Source organism: Paralichthys olivaceus, chromosome 10 (assembly GCF_024713975.1).
Source record: "Paralichthys olivaceus isolate ysfri-2021 chromosome 10, ASM2471397v2, whole genome shotgun sequence".
In the NCBI taxonomy this organism is placed as follows: Eukaryota; Metazoa; Chordata; class Actinopteri; order Pleuronectiformes; family Paralichthyidae; genus Paralichthys; species Paralichthys olivaceus.
Genome location: NC_091102.1, coordinates 1,730,879 through 1,749,927, shown reverse-complemented (window position 1 = coordinate 1,749,927; position 19,049 = coordinate 1,730,879). Strand labels below are relative to the sequence as shown.

General features: G+C 42.7%; 1 long non-coding RNA gene across 1 annotated transcript; it reads right to left on the bottom strand.

Moving 5' to 3' along the window:
- Positions 1-420: 420 nt before the first annotated feature.
- Positions 421-18,746, bottom strand: LOC109641033 (uncharacterized). The gene is made up of 3 exons (XR_002203552.2): positions 18,591-18,746; positions 879-1,051; positions 421-775 (listed from the first exon to the last, which is right to left on the bottom strand). It is a non-coding gene; the product is annotated as an uncharacterized lncRNA (long non-coding RNA).
- Positions 18,747-19,049: the final 303 nt, after the last annotated feature.

Genomic DNA, 19,049 nt, shown 5'->3' with positions numbered 1-19,049 from the left:
AGCAAAGGCTCCATTCTTCAATTGCCATCTTACATCAGCGCTCAATCACACAGGGAGAAACCCACAGTCAAAGCGGCAGAGTTGCCAATCTCTCCGGCTGCAGCCGCCTTAATAGACAAGAATGTACAGACGCCACAGGCCGACTGTTTGTGAATTTTTCATCAATAGAGGCACCGACCCCGTCTTTGAAACTTTCTCTGTAATTCGAAACACGGCGCGGCGAGCCACGGGACCGCGTGCTGTCCACTTTCACGTTCTATTGATAAAAAAAACAAACAAACAACGCGCTCGGCTCTCGATGCACAACACACACGCCGGAGATTAAAAGAAATTCTCTGAGGAAAACAGGGAAAAGCATGAAGAGGCGTTTGACGTAATAAACTGGATGCACACGGTGGATTCCGTGTTTTACACTTTGCGTCATGTGTGTCACTGTTTAATGTTATTATTGGACTGTGCATCAACATGTAGAAAAAGAAATAATATAAAGATTAAGATTCTTCTGCTACTTTTCATTCGAGATTTTCGTGTTTGCATTCAAGTTGCTTTGTTTGGTCGATGAATTAAAAACCTTATTCCGATCCACGCATCTGGAGAACTGTTCTTCTTCTGGGCTTCACACTTGGTGTGAATTGTTCGGTGCAGTGTTGAATTTGAACAGTTTAAATATTAATACAGTTTGAGGCTCTGCAGCAGCGGCGCTGGTCAAGGCAACGTCAACTGATTCTCCGCCCTCTCGGTTCTACGCTCGTGCATCTTCCCCGAACGATCTATTCTGCAAAAATAAAGGTTTTCATCTCAGCACTGCTCGTAGAGTGTGAGCACATGAGTCAGTCGGGCTCTAAAGGAGCTCTCACTTCTCCACATTTAGATTTCACCTTTAGTTTCGTTCGGTCTGGTTTCCCGGTGCCGTCACACTCTCAGATCTGCTCTTGTACACAGACGGCTGCTTTTCATGTGGGTCAGATGAAATATTGAACGTTGTGTCGCCCGTGCTCGCCAACTTCGGGGGCGCCACCGTCAGTGAGGCGCACGTACGCCGCCGTGTATTCTGATGAAAGAGGAGGATAAACGGTGAGAGCAGGGAGGACAAAACAGAGTTAAATTGTTAATATCATAACACGGAGAGAGAAGACCTGCCCTCTCCCATCATGCAGTTTGTTTGGGTTTTATGCAAAAACGCCAGAGAGCTCGAGCACTGCACAGTCATGAAGCCCCCCCCCCCCCCCTCCTCGTCAAATGAAGATTCATCGTGTGGCTCGGTGATATCCTGGGACATAAATCATTGGTGCGGGGCAGACAGTTGTGGCAAGTCATTTCCTGCCGACAACAGCCAGGTTTTTTTCTCCTTCCATTCTATGTGGTTATATCAACCATCCCTCCATCCCTCCACCCCTCCACCCGCCTGTCACCGGGCGGAGATACACACACACGGCAACGCTCAAACCCATTTTCTCAATAGTATCTATTATAAATTGGTTATCGCCAAGAACCAGCTTTCACCAAAAACAAATAACTGATCAATTTATAATATAAATAAATGTCTGTTGTTGGGTTCACATCCGTTACAATGGAGTCGAGTCCAGATTCACGGTTCTCCTTCCAATCATTTTTTAATTTGCTGAGATTTATTTTTTTTAAAAACCATTCATGAAAGCAAAAAGGAGAAAAATGTTGAAAATCTAGTTGTTGAAAGCTGCATCGACAAACTTTCCAACAAAATCTTTCACTGTTTAAACTTCATACATCTCACGGACACTTTTCAGTCCCGAACACGATGCCAGTGATTCAGCTCATCCAAAAGACACGAGGAAGAAATTTCAAACGGTGGTGAAACTTTTCTGAGGAGAGACTTTGTGCGTCGGTAAGTGGACGCGTTGCTGAACGATACTTTGAAAATGTCTCTTATCGAACAGACAACTAGTTCGTTTTTGTTTGAATCGATTTTAATTCACCTGGTTTTTCAGAAGCTTTCTTTCGTTTCATATTTTAGATTTTGCCGACAGCTCTGACTGTCACATATTGAGACTGTGTGATTGTCTCTAGTCCCCCCGCCCCCCCGACACACAAAAGGGGATGTAGGCTTAAATAATAATTAAGGAAGCCTTCTGGAAATTCTCCGCCTTCCTCCCTGGAGACAGTGACTCAGTTCAGTCAGCTGGAATCTGAATATGAAGAGAGCCCAATGAAAAATGGATCCAAGTTGATATAGACGTTAGAATTAATTCTAGAAACATTTTCAGATCCATCATTATTATTTTTGGGTACTTTTTAGACTTTTAAAACATCGATGAGTCGTTACAGAAAAATAAATCAGCTCGATATTGTGACGGTTGAATTTGTTTAGACGCACAAATGAGTGGTTGTAGTTCAGGGAGTTATTGTGTCTTGGTTTAAAACGATCACTTCATTCAGGTTATGTAATCCTGGTTCGTGTCACAGCAGCGACCGGGATTCAGATAAATAAATAAAGGAAGGTCAGTTGGAAATGGAAAATTGAACAGTGGCGTCTCGGGTTAAACTCTGATGTCACGTTGACATTGATCCATGGATCCACTCACTCCTGGAACACGTGTAAACACACCGGTTGCCCTTTTCGCAGCTCCTATTAAAACAATGTTTGCTGTCGTTCAGAGGACAGTGGGTGAAACGTGAACAGTTCATACTGCAGAGACGTGCGAGAGGTGGAGGAGGCTGTGAACTGTCCCTGCAGTCACAGACAAATGGCTCCACTCCATCACTGCCCCCGAGCATCACAGATGCTCAAATGTCAATCTTTATGGCCTCCGTGGCTGGAAAAGAAAAAAAAAAAGCAAATGTCATCTCCTAATAAAAAAAAAAAGGGGGCCCTACATTACATGGGATTAATTACGTAGGAAATCTTAATGACCCAAGTCTTAAGCAAATATTGCCCGAACCCAGACTAATTAAAATGTTTCAGTGAGGAGCTGAATGAGGTCATATCTCATGTTCATCCAGATTTCACATCCTGATTGCTCTTCTGTAATTAGCTGAAGAACAGCTTCACTCAGTTTGTTCAGATTTGTTCCAACTGCTAATAACTGTTACCCTCACGTCGCCATTTATATATATATAACAATACACATGCACACACACACACATATACACATGCACACATGAAAACACACACACACATGAAAACACAAATATATACACATATTTACGTAACATATAAACATTGATATATATAAATGTAAACATATACACACTTTTAAATGCACATACATGTATTTTTGTGTTTATATATTTCAATATGTAGGTATGTATGTGTACCCACCCACACACACCCACACACACACACACAGTACCTCTAATCCCACTCTATCTTCTCCGCCTGCACCAACACATCTGTCCTGACAAGCAGGTGATAGTTTGATTCAAGAGAGAGGATAATTGATTTCAGGAGAGCGAATGAGGAACGTCAATGAACTAATCTGCTCCTTCTACAGTCCATTAACAAATTGCCCACCCATGCTAATAACAATCATCCCTGAAGACGCGTAGGACCAGCAGCAAAAGTTATGAGTTCAACTTCACAAACACGGAGAAGAGAAGTTAAAAAATAATCAGAATTATCAAGTTAATGTCTGAATCTGCTGTTAACAAACAGTCGGGGAAGCTCCATCGTCTGATAACGTTCACAGAGAAATGAGGAAACTTACAGCCGGTTCACTGCAGGTGTCATTTTAATTTCTGCAGGGGGATTTAACAGAAACCTTTCACATGGGCTCTTCTAGATTATAGAGCATTATTTGTGCTTTGGACGCCTTCCAGAACGTGGGAAGTGAGAATTAGAGAAGGCAGACAGAATGACAGCGTGGTTGATGTTATCTCAGGCAGGGAATAAATACACAGCAGCACAGAGGATAAGACCTTCACAGCTCTGTTCAGACACAGACTGCTTCCTGCCTACATTTTTATTGATCCTTTCTTTTAGCACAGAGGTCACATCCTTGCTGCCTTGTTACTTTACATAAGGCCTGGAGCTGCCATTTAGCACAGATCTGTTCTTTCTATTTCCGATTTTTTTTTTTTTCTGGAAATGTGACGACCTGAAGTAGAATTTTCAGTTTTCCTGTGTTTTATTTTTAAAGGCAGACACCAACCTTATTTTTAAACCTGTTAATTATAAGAAATACACTGAAATGCCCAGAAACTACAGAAGCTTAATGCAGAAAAATACTGGTGATGGCTCAGGATCTTTCAGGATATCTCTCTAATTATGTTTTAGTTGAAATGTATTTTCAGATTTGTATTAATGGGTGTTTTTAATTTAGTAGAAGAGAGTTGCTGTTATGTAGCGTGACTAGGTTTTGTTTTCTAATTATAGCCTGAGAGCTAATGGCAAATAAAACATTAATACAGAGTGTGAAAGTTCAATTTGTGACCCGATTGATTTTTCATATTCCAGATCGGCAGACCGTGACTCCGCCCGACGTAGAAACCCAAGCACAGCACGACTCGTTATTTTGATGCGTTTACATTGTTTACGTTTGGATCCATTTTCACACCAAATACATTTAGCGATTGTTCTTTGATTAAATCCACAATACGAGGGGAAGAGCGGCGGCTGAATCGATGCACGCGTGAGATGAGGTGTGCGGCAAAAACTGACTCGGGGATCTTCAGGGTGTTCGAGCCCCTGCGGTGGAGGGAGTGTTTCCTTAAGTGTCAAAAAGCCTCTTTGTATGATTTCCTGTAATATTTTCAGAGTGTTTCTTGCGCTGACAGCAGGTGGGAGTCCACTGCAGAACAAAGCTCTTGACCAGCCAGTGGGTGTCCAGCATGCCTGAATACACGCTGCAGAAAAGCTGCGGTCGAGTTTTCAATCATTTCCACCTCGTCCTTCAGAGCAGAAAGTGGTTGTCAAGGGGACAGAAGACAAAGAGGAGGATTAAAGAGGCAGAAGAGGCAGAAATAGATTCTCCGTGCGATGAGAGCAGGGCTCTGCAATTTATACAAGTTATAAAGCATGCATTGAATTCAGCTGTAAGAGCTCTACTAGAGTACACACAATAAGAAATACTCTAAAAGGACAAACAGGAAATGAACTTGACTGAACGTCCACCTTTTAGCCGCCGCTGACCAAAGACGGTTGATCATTTTAAATAGTTCTTGTCACATCCGTGTTTGTCCAAGTGCTGTTTTCGTGTAAACTCTTTAATTAATAGACACTTTCCAAGCGTAAGGAGCGAAGTTGTGTTCTTGAGTTCAGAAGCAAAGGTTATAAAACAACATTCACACTTTGCCTCTGACAGGGAGGAGAAATATTTCCAGCGGATCGGTGGACATGATCGTAGAGTTCATGGCAGGATATAAAAAAAAGAATCTAGGAAGTAAATCTATGAATACAAACTGGTCCATGTCCAAAGATTTGTCAGAACCTTACAGTCTGGTACAAGAGAAAAAAGAAATCAATCGTTAGAGAGTTCTACGACTAGACGCCGGCAAAGTTTGGCCACAGATGCTCTGACGTGTTTGAGTTTTGAATCAAATCTGCTCCGAGTTCTTCTGGAGTGAATGAATAATGTATAATAACAGTCGAGTCTGCTTGAAATGAAGACATGGGTTTGCTTCTCTGCATCACACAGGTCAGAATGAAGCGACCCTCTGCACTTCTTCTCAAATGAAATGATGTTGTGACAGTTTGTGTGGATTTGAACCTAAAATGACCCTAAAACTCTTCAGACATTCTCAGAGAAGCAAAAGCCATTTCCTTTTTCCTTTTTATTTATCTTTCAATATCCCCAGAACAGTAATTACACTAAATGTGTTCCCAGCATCAATAATAATTTGTCAAACAAGAATTCCCAGAATGAGACTAGCTTGTGTTTTGTTAGTAGGAATAAATCAGCTGGAGTTTTTGTCTGAGGCAGTTTAGAAAATGTGTTGCAGGTCAGAGTTTCCTGAAGTAAAAGCTCAAAATAGCTTCACCGTCTTGTTACAACAGTCTGTGTTTTGAACTGTGGGAGGATGGATGGTTTCATGAGGAGGGACTCACATGCACTAACATCAACACACAGAGGGAGTGTCTATATCTGTACATAGAAAACAGTTCACGTGGAAAAACCTTGCAAACCTTTAAACAGGGGAACAAAACAAACAACTGAACAACCTGAATGTAAACAGGGTTCAATGCAAAATCTCAAAGTTCTCCATGTTCCACAATGTCTGTGACTGAGGTCAGGTTTAGTCCCACAGCGTTTTCCGAGAATATATTTTGATTATTTTTCATTTCGCCCTTGGATGCACAGAATTGGAAAGGACGTATTGTTTTTCTGTGGCCATTGGGCACCGAGATACTTCAGCCCATTCAAACCCTCACGGCAGCCGTGGTTTTCAGGAGTCCGGCCGAAATGGAGCAGAATATACGGGGCGACCGCCCCCCCTCCCCCCCCCCCCCCCCCCCACCCGTGCTATTCCCAAACTTGCACTTCAACCAAGAGCTGATGACCTGGGCCAACAGTGAGCTCGTGGATGTCAGCCAGGGAGGTCAAACCAGTCCCAGTGTATCTATCATAGCTGCCAGGCAGGTCAGTCTGTCACATCCCCATGGTGGGCCGCCTTTCTGGATCAGAGGGGACGCTCCACTGCCTCCCTGACCCCTGGAATCCTCCAGAGGACACAGCGGGATCTGACACCGTTTCAGAAATCAGAAACCCGCAGAATATAATAAGTCAGACTGGACGAAAACCACACGAGGAGGATATCAGTGCGAACGGGGGACAGAGAGCGAGTGGAATTCGCAGGGTTTTGGACAATTTACATACAAAAGCATTATGATTTGTTTTCTGAAGTGCCGACTTGATCCCCCAAAAAAAACATTTATCCCGTTTAAAGCAAAGCCCAGAATTGAATCGCAAGTTTTACATTGAAAAAATATTCTTTACCAAACTTCCTGTCAAGAAACAAAGGTCACATAAAACCAAGATAAATAACGCTCATCACTATGCACATATATCAAGGTTTCACAAACTATTGCCTTTTGTCAAAGTCTCTGTTCCTGGAGACTTAAAACCAGCGAGTGTGTGTCGGTGGACACTGAAAAAACTCAATGATATTATCAGAAACGTCATTGATTGAACCGGTGGATGATTCACACACTGTTCTTCACACAACCTAACGACACACTGCACACTGCAGACGCTCCTGAAGGCCGTAACTCACTATTTTTTCAGGAGAACTACCTCAGAGTTCTGAACTGAACCATACTTTTTCTAAATAATGGATCTTTAGCAGGGAGGTTGCAGGAAAAGTAAGGTGTCTACCACCCACAGCCAAAACAGGAGCTCCTTGATTATTTTTAGCTGCTTGTGCTGCATTTCGACAAAGCCTCGGTTCAGCAGCGCTCCAGCTTCAGACCGAGTTTCTCACCACCTCGCAGCGACAGACTGTGACTTACTGTGAGAGCAGCTCCACACACACGAGCTAATGCTGCATGGTTTCTCTTGTGCACGGACGTGACGCTACAGTCCAGTTCAGCACACGACGGGACTCTGCATATCCAGACTTCCACCTCTCTACCTTTGCTCTGCGTCACAGGTAACGTTCAGGTGTTGTGTTGTGGATTGTGTTCGGCGACAACTGCAGGATTTCATAGGTTTAATTAATTCATAATGTTGTGTTACACCTCGGCATCATTATTCATGTGGACCCTGTAGATGCAGAGTAAGCGCTATTCATTTTTCACAGCTCATTATCAGACGCCATCAGTGACACTAACGCCTGCAGGTAAAACACACTGGGATAACTCCTGTAATGTCATGCTAGATGCTAGATGCTAGATGCTAAAGTGCAGGAAGCAAACTTTTGATGTGAGGTGTAAAATGTAGCTGCCTTGTAAACATGATCTATTAAATGAAGGAAGTGGGATTATCTCTAATTATTCACAGATTAATTAGTGTATCACATGGAAATGCTGACATGATGCCCATGTTTTTCTAATTTGTGGAATTGCATGTTAAAGTAGATGTTTCCTACCACTGACAATTAGACAAAGGATTTATGTCAATTCAAAATTAAACCGTTCACATTTTACACACCAACGTTGCAGATTACATTTAAAACACTTAAGATCACATCAAAATATATGAATGCACGGATCAAATAAAGGACTTAAAGATTCCCTGTGTCTTAGAAATGTAAAAAATGCCATCCATGCACAATTCCTTATAAATTAAAGCTAATTAATTCCCCTGCTAAGTGCTGTACTAATACAGCATTACAACTTTAATACAGCACCCTAAGGGTGAAACAAAGAAGCTAAAATCTAACTCCTGCATATCCACGAAAAAAGCAAAGTTGGCATCTTGAAAACCAATAAACGTGAAAATGAGAAACAGCAAATGTGCTCCGGCCCTCAGATGCCTGCGTGTGTGGCGCTGAATGTCTGTTCGGAGAGCGTCGAGTGACACATTCCAGCAGCTCTCGACTATAATGCAGCACAAACAGCTATCAGCAGGAAAACAAGGGCCGTTTGGTTTTCCCATTACAAGCATAACGTCTTCAGGCATCGCTTATTAATGTGATGTTTATCCTGTATTCATGCAGGCGGCCGCAGTGGCCACTGGGCCACCGGGAAAGCCACAGATCGAGCAGCAGTCTGGATTCACTGTTACTCACCGGGCTGTTCACCACATCAACAAATGCCCCAAATGATTTGAGGTCTTCAACCACAGACTTACGCACTTTGGCCGAATGCACAGGAGGCATTTCCTGTCGGTGGGAAACAAACAGCTGATTCTTCGCTGTAATATTATTACTCGACTTCCTCCTCTGCTGCCGTCACAAGCAGCTGCTGGAGGCAACGGGAACATATCGTCAACATATCGCAGTTCGTGGCATTTCTTGGAACTGCTGATTGCCAGTGAGTCCATTCATTTTAAGTGGAACCTCCCAATAGTCCAATTAAATCCAATCAAGCCACACTCACATAAACACGCCAGAATGTTTTCATCTAGATTGAGGAGTTATTCCGGTGACTCCGGTGCCCCGGTTTCATAAAGTTTCACGGAGATTCATCCAGGAGATTGTGTGTAAATCTGCCGACACACAAACAAACAAACATCAGGGGTGGAGCCACAGAGAGCTTCCAAATGCACGTTTGTTTGTTTTTTTTTTCCTTCAGCCGACTTGACTTTCTGCCACCACAGCAGCCGGCTCTGCAGAATAAGTGAAAACATGACACAGAGTCAGTAAATGCAACACGGCAAAGATTTCTCTCGCAGCCTGAATAATGGGAGAAACTTGGCTTCTCTCGACTTTGGGGAAAAATACCATCACTGCTGACTAATATCTATGAGGGGAAGCTTCTCAGGCTGGAGCCGGGTCATTTTCTTGGCACACTAGTCTGTTGTAATTCCAGCGGCCACACTACACCACTGACAGAACGTCCTTATCATCAGTCTGCCTCTGCTCGCTGCCTCTCACCATTTGCCGGAAGAAAAAAAAATACAATCTGAGTGTGATGGCAGCAGAGGGATGCAGGGCAGAAAAATTGTTCCATAAACCTCGTCTGTGCTCACCTCAGCACATCACTGCTACAAATGGACCATTAAGCTAATGGAGCCAAGCAGATAAAGCACATGTTCAGCTACCATCTTTACAAAACTCACAGGGAGCCAATTACAGCGAATCTCTCTTACCCTGTGCAGAACAGAGCCTCGCTCAAAAGCTGCTTTTTTTTTTTCCGAGGCAGACCAGAGCCGTAATTAACAGGAGCAACAGATAAACAACCTACATTATCAAGACGCTGAGGAGACTCGTTGTTTAAGATTTGTGCATGTGGAACAGATTGGAGCTCCGGGGGCAGTTTGAGAAACAGCCCAGACGCTCGGGTAATGAAACATTTAGAAACGCTCAGACTCACTTTGATTTTTCATTAAAGACTTTGACTGCACTTTAAAGTGGAGAAATTTGACTCTTTTATTTGAGCTGAACTCGCCGTCAGGTCACGAGGGCAGAGATTATAAACAAAGAGTCACAGGTTTCTTATTGAGGGGAGCTCCTGATATCGGAGGTCAGCGGCTCGGCTCCAATATCTGCTCTGGGCCCCGGAGCAACTGAGCCTTCACCGACTGCACACGACACGTTCACAATCAGGTCCGCCACGGAAATATTCAGATCATCGTCTTCATTCACAGAGCAGCAAAACAATCAGACACATAAAGATGGAAAAGACACAATCCAATTGAGAATAAGGACAAAATGAATAGACATTGAACTCTCACTGACTCTTATCTCACAGCCTCTGTCCCCCTCAGTCTCCGGCCCCTGTCCCCCTCAGTCTTCAGCCCCTGTCCCCCTCAGTCTTCAGCCCCTGTCCTCCTCAGTCCTCTGTCCCCCTCAGTCTTCAGCCCCTGTCCCCCTCAGTCTTCGGCCCCTGTCCCCCTCAGTCTTCAGCCCCTGTCCCCCTCAGTCTTCAGCCCCTGTCCCCCTCAGTCTTCAGCCCAGCGTTCGGGACAGATAGAAGACGCCTGCCCGAGGATGTCAGAGCGCCGACAGGGTTATGATAAGGATTATTGTGGAGTCAGCCCATGTAGCGGTAACTTAAAGTAACTTATAATCAAATCTGAAAATATTTTTTTAGGATATAAGCATCAGGGAGAACAAGAGTTAGAACAATCTCACAGTCGACCTCTAACAAACATGTCCTCCTCCACAAAAGAGACAGTTTCCCCCCCGAGTCCAGTTTCCTCTTTCTTCAGAATAGAGTTTCTTAGTTTCTTACAAACTTTTAAATGTGATATTCATGATAATGTGGATCTGATGAACCAATAGTTTAAACTAAAGTATAGAACAAAACGCTCCACGTTCTTCATTTGAATAAATCTTCTGATCGTACCCTTCTAAAATTACACAGAGTTGAAAAATATTTCTTTATTCTCATAATACTCACTTATAAAGGTAACTGTGTTGTTGTAGAAATTAAGGCTTTACGCAAGTAAAAACTTTAAATTTACGACTTTAATGCTCCTTTTCTCATAAAAATAACTTTATTTTTGTCAAATCTGTGACTTTTCTCCTGCAATATTATTCTTGAAATCACCTTTTCCCCTTTTAGTGGCTCCAATTCTCCATCGTTATACGTCTGAGTGATGGAGGATTTGATAGAATTCAAAGGGTCCTACTTAAAATATAGTATAGCAGTGAAAAGTTAGCCCAGGGTGAGCATTAATCATATGTGACGTAGATGAAGGTTTGTTAAATTATATATATTAAAGTCACAGACTGGAGGCTATGTGAAAATGACGTACAGCGGCAGTAAAGCGCGCTCGTTTCCTTCCACCTACAAGCCCACATCACTGTTTTACCCACCAGCTCTTTGCAAAGGTTTTATGATTGATGCACTGACTGAATTATCCAAGTGTCCCTTCACACGGTGCCACATCAGTGTGAAGAGATAATAAACTGCAGGACCAGGATGACGCCTGTGGAGCGTCTCAGACACGCAGCCGTTCAATTCTCCCCTGAACTCAGCATCGGGGCGTCAATACAATCAGCCGATAAGTGCAGAGTGAAGTGACAGTGCCAGTCTCCGCTGATTTAATGAAAATCAATTCGCTCTCACTCAGCAGAAGAAGCAGATTATGAGAACAGTTGATAAAAGCCATGTGCTGAATAACAACACATGGCAGACGTGCCTGACGCTCGTGGTGCGATGCTCATTAACGACAACAACCAAAACAACATATCCTGCGCTACACACTCACACTTTTGGAAAAGCTACCAGAGGCTCGCCGTTAGCAGCCCGACGTCGTTAGCTCCGTCCACCGACATCTTTACTTCCATCGTGTTTGTGGCCCGGTAGATAAATAACAGGTGGATTCAACACCTCACTAGTTTGATGCTTTGTTTCAGAGCGATGCCTCGTGCTCACTGAAGCAGCTGAGAACTGGTTCACCTCTTCGGTATTTTTGTTTGTTTTCAACATTGATCGTTTTTTTGAGCAACCAAGCAAATGTCATCACGCTAAAAAAAGTATCGTGCATTACGACACTGAACGAAGACGGAAATTATCTATGGCTGATAATTCACACCTGCTTCCAGCTAATTGATTTTATATCAGAATGGAAATGCAATTATGTTATTGACCGTTCCTCTTTTCTTAGTATTTCACAAATACTTACAAATAAGTATTTCACTACAATCTAACTGAGTGGTCCTATCTTGTACTCTGTATATTACAGCACAATAACACAACTTTGATCCTTTCTTTCTTTATTGCACATTATTGAGAGAACAGCATCAGTTCTGCTTTATTCTACACAGAGTTTCTACTTGTATTCATATTTCATTCCTTATCGTATCTTATATCTGTTGTTGGTACAAAGAAAACCTGCAGAATTTATTTTATTTATATCCATCGAGGCGTCTGAACAAGCTGCAAAATCTTCTCTACCCACACGACCAACGTCTAATCCCTCAAATCTATTTCATGAAATCACGGAATTCTGGGTGACAAATTAAAAAAACACAGTGTGGTTCATGGCAGGATGTCTCAATACCTCATTTTACCCAACAAGAGGCTAAATATATAAATCTGTAGTGTCACTTGACTCACAACTTCCCCTCTGCTTCTCTGGGGAACGGCATCAGACCCTCGTCTCTCCCTCTGCAGCTGCTTCCACCAAATAACTCCATTCATCCATTCATCCATTCATGTTCAGCCGTTGGAGGAATCGCTCTTCAGTGGCAACACATTTTTGTTTTCCCAAAGTGACACCCGCCCACCCTCGTCTTTGTTTTTCTCTCGTTCCTACTTTATTGGACGTATAATCAAAAGCGACATCTCACAAACCACAAAGCGGAAAATGAATAATATCGTAATGATCCCGGCGTTATTTAACTTTAAGGTTTTCTGTAGAATATGTATTTAATCCTTGCACCTGTTTGCTTTAGTGCAAAAAAAGATTCAATTATGCTCCATGGTGAATAAGAAATGTAGGAGGTGACAGAAGTGGCAGCGGCACAGTGTTTAAACACAAATGAAATGAAGAATGAATGAAGCTGTCGGACGGGTGAAGGTAACGTCAGTGGAAATGTTTGTCATTACTCAGACAGACACGGACGCTGATTATTATTTAGGCCTCAGCTCAGTTCGAGTCTGATGGCCCTCGGCTGTGTTCGGTCCACTGATTGTTCGGGACTTTGATAAAATGCCCAAATTATGAGTCTGCCTCTGGCTGAATGGATCCTCTCACACTGAACAGCCCGGGCTCGTAGACGGAAGCTCTGTGTATGACTGATGCAGCTGCTAATACAGTGTGGAGCTGCTGTTAATGGATCTGGAAACTCACTGTTTGGTTTTGTGTTGCATCCAAATATCAAATCTAGTCTACGCTGCATCCACCGGCAGTGACGAGGGCGGCATCACGTGTTCCAACCGTAAACAATCTGCGATACTTGATCTTCTGGGAGAGAAAATCATTCTAGAACTGAAGTTAAAACTATGATGTCCAGAAGCACACAACATACATATACACATAGTACACAGTACAAAGTGCAAAAATACTTCATGGGAAGTAAAGTACAGGATAACTAGATAATGTCACAGTCAGAAAATCTAGAAAACATACTTCAGAATTATATTTGTTCCTTATAAATGTGATGAAAGCTTAATATATTATAATATTAATAAGACAGTTCCACTCCAAGAGATAAACCAGGCAGGAAACAACAGCTTTTCACTGTTGTTGTTTTTTCATCAATAATTTCCCATGAGCCCTTTGTCTTATACAAGATATTGTTCTTAAATGTGAAAAACAAAGAGATTGCATCAAGACATAACCGAGAGCTCGTCCCTCAGCCGTTATCAACGTGTTGGATAACACGTGGCAGCGACAGTGATTTCCTCTGTTGCGTGTTCAGTCGAGTTTAATAAGAATAACAATGTGTTTTTATTGTTTGACCTCACAGTGCAGTGTCACCTGAGGACACACTTCATATTATTAGCTCCACTTACAAACTGTAAACCCCCGACATCAGTAGCATTTTAGTTTGAAGGTATAATCGGCTTTTTCTCCGGGTGATATATATTTGAATTGGCGAACATTAATGATAAGTGAAGGGAGAGAGGGATATTTTAGACGTTCGCATGACTCCTGCTTCAATTTTGTGTTCTAGGTAATAACTCAAAAGTGTGTTGTTGCTGCTTGTAAATTCTGCATCTGTTTTTATCGCCCCTCTGAGACTGCTGCAAATTTACAAGAAGATGGGACTTGTGAGAGGAGCGCTATCTTCCTCTGTAGGGTCTGTTTCCTATCTGTCCCTCAGGAAGCCATTACTGAGAACTAGCTCTCTTTATAGGGAGAGAGTGTGAACGTGAATGGAGCTGAGCTTGCTAGAAAAGGAAGCTCGGTGAAATATTGTTTATCTGGTTTCCCAAGATAAAGACCAAATTTTCAAATTCATAGTTTCCGCTCCTCCAAGGAGCCCCGCGCTTTACATCTGGCTGCCAGCAAAACTGTCAGACGACTACGAGGTGCACTGAGGACAACTCGGAACATGCAGGATGATTGAAGCAACAAAAATAAATAAATAAAAAAAACAGCCGTACACACACGTCCAGACCACAGGCTGCGAGTAAAGATGGAGGACGCGTCTCTACTTCCTCCCACTGTCTGCACGTGAAGCCAAAACATCCCAGAAACAAACGCTGCCGTCTTCGTCTGAGGCGATCGGAGGACGGAGACACGGCATCGAGATCCCGTCGATACGTGAGTCGGCTGCCAATCATGAGGTTGCACCACATTTTTATAACCTCCAGTAACTAATTAAAACCAAATTCACCGTAAAGAAACTACATTCAACACAAAATGGCAGAAAGTTTGGAGGAAAATTTATTTGACTTGAGCTTTAAATTTGTATTTGGGTCCATGTGCCGTCATCAGCCCTCCGTGACATCACCCACCGAGCTGCCCACCTACACCTGCAGCCATTGGACGATAGCTTGCTGGCTGTCAATCACACTGTGGCGTCCTCGCCTCAATGCACACGGTGCTTTAGAGTCTATTTTTAGTCAAACACAAAAACAGACCGGAGATTAAGATCATAAACTTCTGAGGGAAATGTTTACTGACGTGAGAAGTAGAATCATTTCTCCTCAGATGTCACTTCTCAAAGCAACGTGCTCCTTTTCCTCTGTTAGTTATTACACCGAAGAGCTTCCTGTTTCCAACGTTACCCGACAACAGCAAACTTGGCTCACACGCATTTCTTGAAAAAAAGAAAAACTCAAGTTGTGAACTGCATCGACACCTTTCCCTCACATTACGTATTCATTAAAGAAAATGTAGTTTTCTTTAACACCAACGAGAAGTGGAATAAACACCTTTTTCAAAAGCTTTAGATTCTCCTGCCAGAATTAAACACCGTCACATTGTGTCGTCTAACTCGCCACCGGAGGATTATTCCATCAAGTCTCAGACACGTCTCCTTTTTGAAACACATCCAACGACACATGCTTTAAATATCTCTCAACATTTGTTTGGTGTTCTCTCTGAGCTTACAAGCACGATTAGAGAACACATGGCGACGGGTCTGAACGGAACATGACTGTTGGGTTCCAGCTTCAAATCCAAAAACACCGCGGTGATTCTGTATCTCCTCCAAATGTTCTCCTGTCTGCACGATCGCTTTTCATTTCACCGTCACTTCTCCATCAGGATAATTTGTGACACAGCTAATTTGTGAATTATCAATGAGTGCGTGTATTTACAGATTCCTATACAAACCTCAGTTCACTTGTCATGACACATCTTTATATTTTTACATGTTTGCAATTCTGATTGAGATACAGTTGCACAACTCTCGACACACACAAACTATATTTCTGTTTCTGTCGTTGGCCTGTGAACGACCAGCGCACTTTCCCACAGCAACAACTTCCACTGAAATTTAAAATGGGTGTTTCACAATTATTTATGTGAATGCACAGTTTGCACTTTGCTTTAAAGGACAGTGATCGGCTCCAGGACATGAACCCGCTTCTCCACTCGCTGCAGAAGATCACACCAACGTGATCAGAGAGAAACACACGGAGCACACGACACACAAACTGTCGCAGCAGCTCTGATGCTGTTTGCATTTTCAATAATACACGCGTGTAAATATTTCCTTTAGACGGCAGATGGGCATTCATCACCGCGGTGTCGTCAGCAGAGATTCCCTGTAACTGAAACACTGGAGGTCTTGGCACGGCTCGCTCATCGTCAGAAAGCCCAATCTGGCATTTTCAAGTAAGAGGAAGATGAGTGAAGCGGCGCTAAGCTGTCAGCGCTCTGAGTGACACGGCTCTGTGGCACACGGCTCTGTGCAACGCTCCAGATCAATACGACCGTTAAGATGATGAGGGGAAGGTCAACATGAACAAATCTTCTGAATTGTAGATCCAGTGTTCAAAACCTGACCTTCACCACTGATCTCTGCTAATGATGCTAATGAAGCCCCCAACGTCCTGCTGCTCTGTCTCCTTCTCCTCTCCCGGCCCTGCTAATCACATCATCACCAAATCTTTTTGACACCTGATAGATGACGGATGGGAAGGTCGCGCTGTAGTGGTGACTGGCTAATGCTATCAGCTCCTGGCAGCAGGTTTTAATCATCCTCTTATGGATAAAGCCACCGCTACATTATCCAATACTGCGCACCTTGCAGAGACGGAAATGTTATTAAAAAGTTGCAAAGCTGGTAGGTTGTGGGAGTCGCTAACTGAGACGAGCTCTCGCTTTCAGTCTCTTATTGCTGCATATCCAAGAGCACAATGAGAGAGGTGCATCGCCGCGGCTCAAACTCCAATAACCTCCGAAATCAGCAAGGCTTCCCAGCTCATATATAATATCATCTAGCAGCACTGAGCTTGGCTCTGGAAGTGAAATCACCTGAGGACAAAATGCAATAGCGTTTTATCAAGAAACAGCAGTCCCATAGTTCTGGTAAACAGCGAAGCAGATTCTGCAGGAACTCGACTGTAATTGCCGTGTTGCTGCGAGTCGTTCATTGGCAGTGAAGGCAGGTAACGTGCTGTATATTGTCTGAGCCCGCGGGACCACAGAGCTAAACACAGGAATGCTTTATTCCACGTCTCGGTTCATAAAAGAAAAATATCGGTTTCGGTTACATGAGTGATGCTCATCCGAAGAGTTACAGAGGAAGAGAGAAGACGCGGAACATGAGGAGAAGATGCACACAGTTAATGCAAAATGCAGCTTCCAGCAAACAAAGTGAAAATTAATGATGCCTAGCATACACCCTCGCTCCAGTTACCCCAGAGTGTGGGGATAAAAAAGATAAACTTTATGATTATGAGCTTGTACTTCATGCTGCAAATGAGCAAGAAAAGCAAGGCTATACATCAAACCACTCAGACAAGCTATTAAAACCTACAGTAAATACTGTGGAGTCCCACACTGGCCCTCTTAAGGCTTTCTGATGTTCTCATGTCTCAGGTTAGCGTGCGTTATTAGTTTCATCTTGCAGTTGTGGGCAGTTAAAATAACATGTTGTGTGTCGAGCAGAAAACTTCTCCTCTGCTCATGAAACGAGGAGATTTAAAACAAAAAAACTGTAGTTTCAACACGAGCAGAAGATTTTTTTCATGTTTTAAGAGACAGATGCACTGAAGCTCGTTGGGTAATTTCCACGTCTCCAAACATTCCTGCTCGTGTGGGTGGAGCGAGGCATCTGCAGGTTATGTTTGTGCACAGAGGGTGGTGCGATGCAGCTCGTTCTTTTTCTGTTTCAACCACCTGTCATCACCAACGCACACGCAGAGGGCCCAAGAGTACGGCGGCCCGGAGAGAGCGCTGCACTCTAACTTCAAGAAAACAAGCAGCCAGAGTCAAAGCACGAGCAAAGTAAAGAAAAGAGAAGACAATCGACTGCAGAGACACAAACAGACTGAAACTCTGGTCCAAGCTGCAAAAACAGCTTCCACAGGTGAGAGAGAGTCTTTATCAGTCTATCATTTTAAATTCAGAGCAATATTCAGGATTTCTCTTTTAATTCACCGACTGAAGAACATTTCACTGAACAGAAAACTGATTTTTGTTCTTTGAAGCCACTACAGACGTCAGAGACTTGTTTTTGAGACACAACCCACCACCATTGTTTTGTTTTCCTTCTGTCTGCTCCTGACGCTGCGTCAATCATTTTACATCTGTGCACGATGGGCCGCACGGAAAACATACTGGATGTTCTCCAATACAAAGAAACACGATGAAAGTTATGAAATCCAACTGAATATATCTTTTTTAAATTTGTGATTCAATTAAACTTGCTCTGAAATGTTCTGAAACTTCAAAATGAAATGAAAGTTTTTCTTATTTCATAGTTCCACAGTTTTTTTGGTGGCTTGTAGTAACAGTACCTGACCAGTAGGGAAACCTGCAGCCCCCCTCACCAAACCTACTTCTCCACTGTTTTAATTAACAAAGAAGTTTAACGGCTCAGACTCAGTCTTACAAATATAAAGTAAAGTGATGTGAACTTGTGCAGGTGTCACTGCCATGTCAATCAAACAATCAATCAATCAAACACGTTAACAGAGCTAATGAGACACGTGAACTTACAGTCAGACGAAGAGTGAAGCAGAAGATCTCAACTCATCATGAAGAAGAAGAAGAACAGCATCGACCTCCAACCTCTTTACAAACAGGCTCCACCAGTCATCACACGGTCATCAGGGGTCCTTCAGACATGGCCTGTGTCCTGGGATGTGCCTGACTGTAACTCCTCTAAAATATAAGAAATAGATTTTTTTTTATAACTTTATTGCTCTTTCTTTTTCAACAATTGTGTGAAAATGTCTTTATAGTGTGACAGTGGTGAAATGTCAATTTAAATTAACACATTCTCCCTTAATAGTAATAATAATTAGAAAAGCAATAACAAGTTTATTTTAATCGCAGCTGACAAATCATCCATTTGTAAAATGTAATTTTTAAATAAAGTATAAATAAAGTAAAATAGATGTTTGTATAAGATTTTTTTCAGTCTTTAATCCAAACCCCTCTTTTAATTTATTTTAC